At 40.8% G+C, this 12,677-nt stretch overlaps 2 non-coding genes across 2 annotated transcripts; both read left to right on the top strand.

The window, feature by feature from the left end:
• The first annotated feature begins 703 nt into the window (after nt 1–703).
• trnai-aau (transfer RNA isoleucine (anticodon AAU)) lies at nt 704–777 on the top strand. Its single transcript has one exon. It is a non-coding gene; the product is annotated as a tRNA-Ile (tRNA).
• Nucleotides 778–859: 82 nt separating this feature from the next.
• Nucleotides 860–932, top strand: trnaf-gaa (transfer RNA phenylalanine (anticodon GAA)). The gene has a single exon. It is a non-coding gene; the product is annotated as a tRNA-Phe (tRNA).
• Nucleotides 933–12,677: the final 11,745 nt, after the last annotated feature.

The following is a 12,677-nucleotide window of genomic DNA, read 5'->3' on the forward strand; positions in this document are numbered from 1 at the left end:
AGTAGGTTTCATAAGACAAGGCTGCATGAAGTGTGAACTGCAGCTTTCTTGGATCCACAAAAAATGTGTTTTTGGGGAATGCGGGCATCGATCCCACTACCTATAGCATGCTAAGCAAACACAATACCAATTGATCAAATTCCCCAGCTGTTTGGAATTGCCACAAGGAGCAACCAAGAGTGTCCAGTCTTGTCAGGCTATGCTGTTGGTGGACTTGTTAGTTTGCGCTCCAGCACTTGCAGAGGCTCGGTGCATCTCAACAATTGTGCTCTGTAGCCAGCGGCCGGTTAGCTCAGTTGGTTAGAGTGTGTGATACGCTGCTCTCTGAAAGTAAGTAATGTCTTTCTTTTTCATCTGACATTGTGACATCAGTGTTACATGAGAGTTTCTTGTCATTGTTACATGACAGTTTCTTGTCATTGTTTACATGACAGTAGGTTGTCGTAAGACAAGGCTGCATGAAGTGTGAACTGGAGTTTTCTTGGATCCATAAAACAATGTGCTTTTGGAGAATGTGGGCATCGATCCCACTACCTCACGCGTGCAAAGCATTTGAGCTAATTCCCCAGCCGTTTGGAATTTCCACAAGAAGCAACCAAGAGGGTCCAGTCTTGTCAGGCTATGCTGTTGGTGGACTTGTTTGTTGATGTGCCAGCACTTGCAGAGGCTCAGTGCATTTCAACAATTGAGCAAAATAGCAAATGGCCGGTTAGCTCAGTTGGTTAGAGTGTGGTGCTAATAACGCCAAGGTCATGGGTTCGATCCCCATACTGGCTATTATGTACATTTTGAGTGTCAAAATTACGAGTCACATGCATGTGAATTGTCAAGGGTGCCACAGAATTATGTTGAGTGAATTGCCGGAATAGCTCAGTTGGGAGAGCGTTAGACTGAAGATCTAAAGGTCCCTGGTTCGATCCTGGGTTTCGGCATCTTTATTTGTTCTTTCTTTATGCTCTGGCTTCAAGGAACCTTTCCACAGCTTTGTTTGTGGGCCTCAATGGTGTGTGCTACGCTGCTCCTCTGAAAGTAAGTAATGTCTTGCTTTTTCATCTGACATTTTGACATCAGTGTTACATTAAAGTTGCTTGTCATTGCTACATGACAGTAGGTTGTCATAAGACAAGGCTGCATGAAGTGTGAACTGCAGCTTTCTTGGATCCACAAAAAATGTGTTTTTGGGGAATGCGGGCATCGATCCCACTACCTATAGCATGCTAAGCAAACACAATACAAATTGATCAAATTCCCCAGCTGTTTGGAATTGCCACAAGGAGCAACCAAGAGTGTCCAGTCTTGTCAGGCTATGCTGTTGGTGGACTTGTTAGTTTGCGCTCCAGCACTTGCAGAGGCTCGGTGCATCTCAACAATTGTGCTCTGTAGCCAGCGGCCGGTTAGCTCAGTTGGTTAGAGTGTGTGATACGCTGCTCTCTGAAAGTAAGTAATGTCTTTCTTTTTCATCTGACATTGTGACATCAGTGTTACATGAGAGTTTCTTGTCATTGTTACATGACAGCTTCTTGTCATTGTTTACATACCTTAAGGGAAGAATTCCCCAGCCGTTTGGAATTTCCACAAGAAGCAACCAAGAGGGTCCAGTCTTGTCAGGCTATGCTGTTGGTGGACTTGTTTGTTGATGTGCCAGCACTTGCATACCTTAAGGGAAGAATTCGGCAGTACCTGTATGGTTAGTGAGAAAGTCCATATTGCAAATGTACGGTCCCTTACTAGACGTCCGAAATCGTTTGTAAAATTCGCGGACGGCGTCGGGCCGAGCGGCAGGGCCGGACCTACCAGGAAGTCATCAAATGAACGTTGTCGGACATTCGGTTTCCGTTTTACAAAAATAATAAGATTTATGTCATTTTTCCCATGTCCCGGAAATTCCCACAAGAGGGCATAAGCAATCATATGGCTATTGCTACAAAACATCACGATTCACGACGGGGCCTTATCTCGAAAACTGAAAATATTTAGAAGCCGAAACTCGGTGAGCGTAGGGGCGGCATAATGGGCAGTTGGCCCCGAACAAGATGGCGTCTAGGCCTCAACGGTTTTTGAGTTATGGCCATTTATCTGGGATTAAAGGTCCAAAATGAAAATAGAGAAATTATTTTTCCACTTCACGTCAAAGTCAAGGAGCCTCCGGTGTCAATAAAAAAGAACCAGCCATTTATCTATCGTCATTTAAGAGAAATCGTACAACGACACCTTGGTGATGTTCACGGATAGGTGTTTTTTTTTTCAACGGTTACAGATCCAGTTGCAGGTTGTTCTTACGAATCTTTTTAAAGTGTGCTGCGGAGCTCTGCGAGATTTCTGTGATTTTCTATGATTTTCTGAAATAACACACACTCACTAAACCCTCCGTAAATAACTCAGTTCTTAACGTAAAGACTTAAAACTCAGGATTCTGTAAAGGCATACCCCAATCATGATATGAGTTTATTTATAGCTTCCTGTGCCAACCGGAAGTGCCTTTAATGGTGTCACAGTGGCAGTTTCCATGGGTTAAAAAGGTCAGATCTTTTCAAAACTTCATATGTGTGACTAGGTAACCCTCGTGAACTGTAAATCAGTCATTTCTCCCAACAGATGTCAAAGAAAATCTCTCACACGCACACACAGCAAGGATGGAGTGAAAAAGTGTGGTTCTCAAAGACACAGAGAGCAGGCAATGGCATAAACATAATAATCTCTAGGCCGTGCCGAGTTCAACGAGATATCCCGCTTGACCGTAGCTCGCTCGGTCTGAGCGCAGCGACCATTAGAAAAGTAGGCCCAAAATGAAGCCTGCCCCACAACGTCATTTGCTTTTGGGTGACAGTGAGAGAACCGTTAGGGTGAGAAGCACAATTCGACCTCAGGTATGTTCCTAAGGTCCTTCCGATCCGTGCAAGCCTAACGTTGACAGTGTGGCATTAACCCTTAATAGTTAAAAGATGGTGTTTACTTCAAAAAGTTTGCATTGATTTCTCTCCCCATAGGAATACATTGCCTTTACCCCTAAATTCAACCTGAAGTCTATATGGGTTATGAATGCCGTATGAACCTGTCTTTGGTAACAGTCCATCAGGCCAGTATGAGGTCTACCTGTGTTGATTCTAAGCTTCCTGGACCAACCGGAAGTGGTTAAAATCACCCTAAAAGTGTTTTTCCATTACCTGCCTGCAGTTTGATAGACATAGTGCATTCAACCCTGTGTAAATCAGTCAATTCTTAACGTAAGGACTTAAAACTCAGGATTCTGTAAAAGCATAGCCCAGTGAGGATATGTGTTGACTTATAGCTTCCTGTGACAACCGGAAGTGCCTTAATTGGTGTCTCAGGGGCTGTTTCGAGGGGTTAAAAAAGTCAGATCTGTCCAAAACTTCATATGTGTGATTAGGCAACCCCCATGAACTGTAAATCAGTCATTTTTCCCATAAAATTTCAAAGGAAAACTAAATCACACAGACACACAACTTGGAAGGAGGGACGTATTGGGGGTTGTAGAGACAGACAGTGCCTCCAATAGTTAGCTTTGTTCGAGCTAAAAAGAACCGTCAGACCTAGAGTTCCGAAACTTTAGAAACCTGTTCTAGACCTCGGGTCGATAGTGCGTGGTGAGTTAGGTGGCTCTAGAAGGTTCTCGGACCGAGAAATAGCCTCGTACATTTGCAATGACTTCAATTCATTTTGACCATTACGAAAATGGCGACATTTAGAAAAGTCTCAGAGACACAAGACTAGGTGCATTGAAACCGGCTCGGGCCATAGAGACGGACCCCAACGTTTCGGTCCGATAGCTCATTCAAGGACCCCATAGCAAGGCATGGAAAAAGTGGATTTTCAGCACCAATTAGGGTTTTACTCGGGCACCGAAGGACCTATCGAGCCGAAACTCGGGATTCGGGGTCGCCTCACATAGGCCTTCACATAATGTCTGACCTGGACCCGCAGCTAGAACGTAACTATGTGTTTTACGTTTTTATTATGTTTTAAACTAATGGCGCTGTGAATTATGGGCCTGCTCTGACATATGTGATAGTTGGCTTCTAAATGAGTTGGAAAAAGTGGGTTTGGTGTCAATTGGTATCAGTTTGGTGTCAGAATGACATCTAATTGACTGGTGGACACTGACTTGCTAGTTGACTTTTGTACATTAGCAATATGTTTAAACGGAGAGGGACCATCACCAAAATGGCATTCTGAAATCAACACAAAAAATGGCATCACCATAGTCTCCAGGCTGGCAGAGTTCAACGAGACGCCCCGCTTGACCGTAGCTCGCTCTGAGTGCAGCGACCTTGAAAAAAGAAGGCGCAAAAGGAAGCCTGGCCCTCAATGTCATTTGCTTTTGGGTGACAGTGAGAGAACCGTTAGGGTGAGAAGCACAATTCGACCTCAGGTACGTTCCTAAGGTCCTTCCGATCCGTGCAAGCCTAACCTTGACCGTGTGGCATTAACCCTTAATAGTTAAAAGAAGGTGTTTACTTCAAAGAGTTTGCATTGACTTCTCTCCCCATAGGAATACATTGCCTGCACCCCTAAATTCAACCTGAAGCCTATGTGGGTTATGAATGCCTTATGAACCTGTCTTTATGACAGTCCATCAGACCACTATGAGGTCTACCTGTGTTGATTCTAAGCTTCCTGGAGCAACCGGAAGTGGTTAAAATCACCCTAAAAGTGTTTTCCATTACCTGCCTGCAGTTTGATAGACATAGTGCATTCAACCCTGTGTAAATCAGTCAATTCTTAACTTAAAGACTTAAAACTCAGGATTCTGTAAGTGGCTATGTCAATCAAGACATGTGTTTACTTATAGCTTCCTGTGCCAACCGGAAGTGCCTTTAATTGATGTCACACTGTCTGTTTTGAAGGGTTAAAAAGTCACATCTTTCAAAACTTCATATGTGTGACCAGGTAACCCTCCTAAACTGTAAATCAGTCATTTCTCCCAGCAGATGTCAAAGAAAAGCTCTCACACGCACACACAGCAAGGATGGAGTGAAAAAGTGTGGTTCTCAAAGACACAGAGAGCAGGCAATGGCATAAACATAATGTCTAGGCCGTGCCGAGTTCAACGAGATATCCCGCTTGACCGTAGCTCGCTCGGTCTGAGCGCAGCGACCATTAGAAAAGTAGGCCCAAAATGAAGCCTGCCCCACAACGTCATTTGCTTTTGGGTGACAGTGAGAGAACCGTTAGGGTGAGAAGCACAATTCGACCTCAGGTACGTTCCTAAGGTCCTTCCGATCCGTGCAAGCCTAACGTTGACCGTGTGGCATTAACCCTTAATAGTTAAAAGAAGGTGTTTACTTCAAATAGTTTGCATTGATTTCTCTCCCCATAGGAATACATTGCCTGCACCCCTAAATTCAACCTGAAGTCTATATGGGTTATGAATGCCGTATGAACCTGTCTTTGGTAACAGTCCATCAGGCCAGTATGAGGTCTACCTGTGTTGATTCTAGGCTTCCTGGACCAACCGGAAGTGGTTAAAATCACCCTAAAAGTGTTTTTCCATTACCTGCCTGCAGTTTGATAGACATAGTGCATTCAACCCTGTGTAAATCAGTCAATTCTTAACGTAAGGACTTAAAACTCAGGATTCTGTAAGTTTCTATGTCAATCAAGACATGGGTTTACTTATAGCTTCCTGTGCCAACCGGAAGTGCCTTTAATGATGTCACAGTGGCAGTTTCCAAGGGTTAAAAAGGTCAGATCTTTTCAAAACTTCATATGTGTGACTAGGTAACCCTCATGAACTGTAAATCAGTCATTTCTCCCAACAGATGTCAAAGAAAAGCTCTCACACGCACACACAGCAAGGATGGAGTGAAAAAGTGCGGTTCTCAAAGACACAGAGAGCAGGCAATGGCATAAACATAATCTCTAGGCCGTGCCGAGTTCAACGAGATATCCCGCTTGACCGTAGCTCGCTCGGTCTGAGCGCAGCGACCATTAGAAAAGTAGGCCCAAAATGAAGCCTGCCCCACAACGTCATTTGCTTTTGGGTGACAGTGAGAGAACCGTTAGGGTGAGAAGCACAATTCGACCTCAGGTACGTTCCTAAGGTCCTTCCGATCCGTGCAAGCCTAACGTTGACCGTGTGGCATTAACCCTTAATAGTTAAAAGAAGGTGTTTACTTCAAATAGTTTGCATTGACTTCTCTCCCCATAGGAATACATTGCCTGCACCCCTAAATTCAACCTGAAGTCTATATGGGTTATGAATGCCGTATGAACCTGTCTTTGATAACAGTCCATCAGGCCAGTATGAGGTCTACCTGTGTTGATTCTAGGCTTCCTGGACCAACCGGAAGTGGTTAAAATCACCCTAAAAGTGTTTTTCCATTACCTGCCTGCAGTTTGATAGACATAGTGCATTCAACCCTGTGTAAATCAGTCAATTCTTAACGTAAGGACTTAAAACACAGGATTCTGTAAAAGCATAGCCCAGTGAGGATATGTGTTGACTTATAGCTTCCTGTGCCAACCGGAAGTGCCTTAATTGGTGTCTCAGGGGCTGTTTCGAGGGGTTAAAAAAGTCAGATCTGTCCAAAACTTCATATGTGTGATTAGGCAACCCCATGAACTGTAAATCAGTCATTTTTCCCATAAAATTTCAAAGGAAAACTAAATCACACAGACACACAACTTGGAAGGAGGGACGTATTGGGGGTTGTAGAGACAGACAGTGCCTCCAATAGTTAGCTTTGTTCGAGCTAAAAAAGAACCGTCAGACCTAGAGTTCCGAAACTTTAGAAACCTGTTCTAGACCTCGGGTCGATAGTGCGTGGTGAGTTAGGTGGCTCTAGAAGGTTCTCGGACCGAGAAATAGCCTCGTACATTTGCAATGATTTCAATTCATTTTGACCATTACGAAAATGGCGACATTTAGAAAAGTCTCAGAGACACAAGACTAGGTGCATTGGAACCGGCTCGGCCCATAGAGACGGACCCCAACGTTTCGGTCCGATAGCTCATTCAAGGACCCCATAGCAAGGCATGGAAAAAGTGGATTTTCAGCACCAATTAGGGTTTTACTCGGGCACCGAAGGACCTATCGAGCCGAAACTCGGGATTCGGGGTCGCCTCACATAGGCCTTCACATAATGTCTGACCTGGACCCGCAGCTAGAACGTAACTATGTGTTTTACGTTTTTATTATGTTTTAAACTAAAGGCGCTGTGAATTATGGGCCTGCTCTGACATATATGATAGTTGGCTTCTAAATGAGTTGGAAAAAGTGGGTTTGGTGTCAATTGGTATCAGTTTGGTGTCAAAATGACATCTAATTGACTGATGGACACTGACTTGCTAGTTGACTTTTGTACATTAGCAATATGTTTAAACGGAGAGGGACCATCACCAAAAGTGACATTCTGAAATCAACCCTAACGAGCCATGGAGATGAACCAGAATCACTGCCCAGCTATCCCGAGTTCATCGGGCCAGTCAATTTCACATTCCTGCAGGATTTTTATAGCATGACAAATTCGTGATGGTACCTGCCCATTGAACCATATTGCAAATGCACAGTGACTTTGCAAAAGTGAGAAAACATAAACAAATGGACATGATGAAATCAACACAACGAGTGATGGAAATGTACAACTATCACTGCTCAGCCATCCTGTGTTCATCAGACCAGTCAATTTTGCATTTTTGAGCATGTCAAATTTCATATGGTAAATGCACATTGAAACATATTGCAAATGCGCGCGCACTTGCAATATAATTCTATAGTGTAAAAACATCACCTAATGGACATGATGAAATCAACACAACGAGTGATGGAAATGTACAACTATCACTGCTCGGCCATCCTGTGTCCATCAGACCAGTCAATTTTGCATTTTTGAGCATGTCAAATTTCATATGGTAAATGCACATTGAAACATATTGCAAATGCGCGCACTTGCAATATGATTCTATAGTGTAAAAACATCACCTAATGGACATGATGAAATCAACACAACGAGTGATGGAAATGTACAACTATCACTGCTCGGCCATCCTGTGTCCATCAGACCAGTCAATTTTGCATTTTTGAGCATGTCAAATTTCATATGGTAAATGCACATTGAAACATATTGCAAATGCGCGCGCACTTGCAATATGATTCTATAGTGTAAAAACATCACCTAATGGACATGATGAAATCAACACAACGAGTGATGGAAATGTACAACTATCACTGCCCGGCCATCCTGTGTCCATCAGACCATTAATTTTGCCGGTAAATTTTACAAGCATATTTTTATTTTTATGGTACCAGTTGCATACAACAAATGCACGTGCATTTGCAATATGATTCTATAGTGAAAAAACATCACCTAATGGACATGATGAAATCAACACAACGAGTGATGGAAATGTACAACTATCACTGCTCGGCCATCCTGTGTTCCATCAGACCAGTCAATTTTGCATTTTTGAGCATGTCAAATTTCATATTTTAATTTTTGAACCATATTGCAAATGCACGTGCATTTGCAATATGATTCTATAGTGAAAAAACATCACCTAATGGACATGATGAAATCAACACAACGAGTGATGGAAATGTACAACTATCACTGCTCGGCCATCCTGTGTCCATCAGACCAGTCAATTTTGCATTTTTGAGCATGTCAAATTTCATATGGTAAATGCACATTGAAACATATTGCAAATGCACGTGCATTTGCAATATGATTCTATAGTGTAAAAACATCACCTAATGGACATGATGAAATCAACACAACGAGTGATGGAAATGTACAACTATCACTGCTCGGCCATCCTGTGTTCCCATCAGACCAGTCAATTTTGCATTTTTGAGCATTTCAAATTTCATTTATGGTAAATGCACATTGAAACATATTGCAAATGCGCGTGCATTTGCAATATGATTCTATAGTGAAAAAACATCACCTAATGGACATGATGAAATCAACACAACGAGTGATGGAAATGTACAACTATCACTGCTCGGCCATCCTGTGTCCATCAGACCAGTCAATTTTGCATTTTTGAGCATTTCAAATTTCATATGGTTATTTTTGAACCATATTGCAAATGCACGTGCATTTGCAATATGATTCTATAGTGTAAAAACATCACCTAATGGACATGATGAAATCAACACAACGAGTGATGGAAATGTACAACTATCACTGCTCGGCCATCCTGTGTTCCCATCAGCCAGTCAATTTTGCATTTTTGAGCATGCATTCACAACAATATTTTTCATATGGTAATGCCATTGAAACATATTGCACAAATGCGTATCCACTTGCAATATGATTCTATAGTGAAAAAACATCACCTAATGGACATGATGAAATCAACACAACGAGTGATGGAAATGTACAACTATCACTGCTCGGCCATCCTGTGTCCATCAGACCAGTCAATTTTGCATTTTTGAGCATGTCAAATTTCATATGGTAAATGCACATTGAAACATATTGCAAATGCGCGCGCACTTGCAATATGATTCTATAGTGTAAAAACATCACCTAATGGACATGATGAAATCAACACAACGAGTGATGGAAATGTACAACTATCACTGCCCGGCCATCCTGTGTTCCCATCAGACCAGCATTAATATCAGAATGATTTTTAAATGCATTTACAACCATATTTTTATTTTGGGTTACCAGTTGAACAACAATGCACGTGCATTTGCAATATGATTCTATAGTGAAAAACATCACCTAATGGACATGATGAAATCAACACAACAGAGTGATGGAAATGTACAACTATCACTGCTCGGCCATCCTGTGTCCATCAGACCAGTCAATTTTGCATTTTTGAGCATGTCAAATTTCATATGGTAAATGCACATTGAAACATATTGCAAATGCGCGCGCACTTGCAATATGATTCTATAGTGTAAAAACATCACCTAATGGACATGATGAAATCAACACAACGAGTGATGGAAATGTACAACTATCACTGCTCGGCCATCCTGTGTCCATCAGACCAGTCAATTTTGCATTTTTGAGCATTTCAAATTTCATATGGTAAATGCACATTGAAACATATTGCAAATGCGCGCGCACTTGCAATATGATTCTATAGTGTAAAAACATCACCTAATGGACATGATGAAATCAACACAACGAGTGATGGAAATGTACAACTATCACTGCTCGGCCATCCTGTGTTCCCATAGCGGGCATTAATATCAGAATGACCGGTAAATGCATTCACAACCATATTTTCATTTTTGGGTTACCAGGTGCCTATTTTCAATCACCAGTTGCACAACATGCGTATCCATCAGAATATTTTAAACAGTCCATAAAGCACTCAGGACTGCCCCCATAGATAGAGGGCCGTAGTAGGGTACTCCCATAGCGGGCATGGATAATAGGAGTCCCGGTAAATGCATTTACAACCATATTTTAATTTTTGGGTTACCAGTTGCACAACAATGCACGTGCATTTGCAATATGATTCTATAGTGAAAAAACATCACCTAATGGACATGATGAAATCAACACAACAAGTGATGGAAATGTACAACTATCACTGCTCGGCCATCCTGTGTTCATCAGACCAGTCAATTTCACATTCCTGCAGGATTTTTATAGCATGACAAATTCGTGATGGTACCTGCCCATTGAACCATATTGCAAATGCACAGTGACTTTGCAAAAGTGAGAAAACATAAACAAATGGACATGATGAAATCAACACAACAGGTGATGGAAATGTACAACTATCACTGCTCAGCCATCCTGTGTTCATCAGACCAGTCAATTTTGCATTTTTGAGCATGTCAAATTTCATATGGTAAATGCACATTGAAACATATTGCAAATGCGCGTGCACTTGCAATATGATTCTATAGTGAAAAAACATCACCTAATGGACATGATGAAATCAACACAACGAGTGATGGAAATGTACAACTATCACTGCTCGGCCATCCTGTGTCCATCAGACCAGTCAATTTTGCATTTTTGAGCATGTCAAATTTCATATGGTAAATGCACATTGAAACATATTGCAAATGCGCGCGCACTTGCAATATGATTCTATAGTGTAAAAACATCACCTAATGGACATGATGAAATCAACACAACGAGTGATGGAAATGTACAACTATCACTGCCCGGCCATCCTGTGTTCCCATAGCGAGCATTAATATCAGAATGACCGGTAAATGCATTTACAACCATATTTTTATTTTTGGGTTACCAGTTGCACAACAATGCACGTGCATTTGCAATATGATTCTATAGTGTAAAAACATCACCTAACGGAGATGATGAAATCAACACAACGAGTGATGGAAATGTACAACTATCACTGCTCGGCCATCCTGTGTTCATCAGACCAGTCAATTTTGCATTTTTGAGCAAGGTCAAATTTCATATGGTAAATGCACATTGAAACATATTGCAAATGCACGTGCACTTGCAATATGATTATATAGTGAAAAACATCACAAAATGGACATGATGAAGTCAACACAACGAGTGATGGAAAGGAACAACTATCACTGCCCGGCCATCCCGAGTTCATCAGGCCAGTCAATTTTGCATTTCTGCAGGATTTTTGAGCATGTCAAATTTCTTACGTCATTTGGCCCACAAAAAAATCCTTATGCACAATTTAAAAAAATATATAAAAAATATGATAATAAAATTGGACAAAAGTATATTCATACAGTTCTTACACATGTGTAATTGACAAAAAAATTGAAAGAATTTCAAAAACGGTCCAGAAAGCACTTTTTAAGGGTGTGTGAAGTTTTTACAAAATTTTGACATTTTTGACTTTTGACTTTTGACTTCCTATGAAATCATATTGGAATTGGACAAAACATATTCCTTATGCGCATGTAAAAAAAAAAAAAAAAAATTATGATAATAAAATTGGACAAAAGTATATTCATACAGTTCTTACACATGTGTAATTGACAAAAAATCGAAAGAATTTCGAAAAACGGTCCAGAAAGCACTTTTTATGGGTGTGTGAAGTTTTTACAAAATTTTGACATTTTTGACTTTTGACTTTTGACTTCCTATGAAATCATATTGGAATTGGACAAAACATATTCCTTATGCGCATATAAAAAAATTAAAAAAATTATGATAATAAAATTGGACAAAAGTATATTCATACAGTTCTTACACATGTGTAATTGACAAAAAAATCGAAAGAATTTCGAAAAACGGTCCAGAAAGCACTTTTTATGGGTGTGTGAAGTTTTTACAAAATTTTGACATTTTTGACTTTTGACTTTGACTTCCTATGAAATCATATTGGAATTGGACAAAACATATTCCTTATGCGCATATAAAAAAATTAAAAAAATTATGATAATAAAATTGGACAAAAGTATATTCATACAGTTCTTACACATGTGTAATTGACAAAAAATCGAAAGAATTTCGAAAAACGGTCCAGAAAGCACTTTTTAAGGGGTGATAAGTTTTTGAAAAAAGTTCATTTTTTCAAAATTTTACTTTTGGACATTAATTTGGGTTACATATCCAATATGAAAAACCCCGGTGGAGCGCATTTGCCCCCTGTTGAATTTTTAAAGTGTTACAACTGGCAATTACCATATGGCATTTGCAATACACTTTGGATGAATCAACGCCGAATTGGGTGGTATTGGCCAATGTGTATATGGTTTGTCCGATGCCAATGACATGCCATTCATTTTTGTCCAA

Source organism: Oncorhynchus keta, unplaced genomic scaffold (genome assembly GCF_023373465.1).
Source record: "Oncorhynchus keta strain PuntledgeMale-10-30-2019 unplaced genomic scaffold, Oket_V2 Un_contig_19957_pilon_pilon, whole genome shotgun sequence".
In the NCBI taxonomy this organism is placed as follows: Eukaryota; Metazoa; Chordata; class Actinopteri; order Salmoniformes; family Salmonidae; genus Oncorhynchus; species Oncorhynchus keta.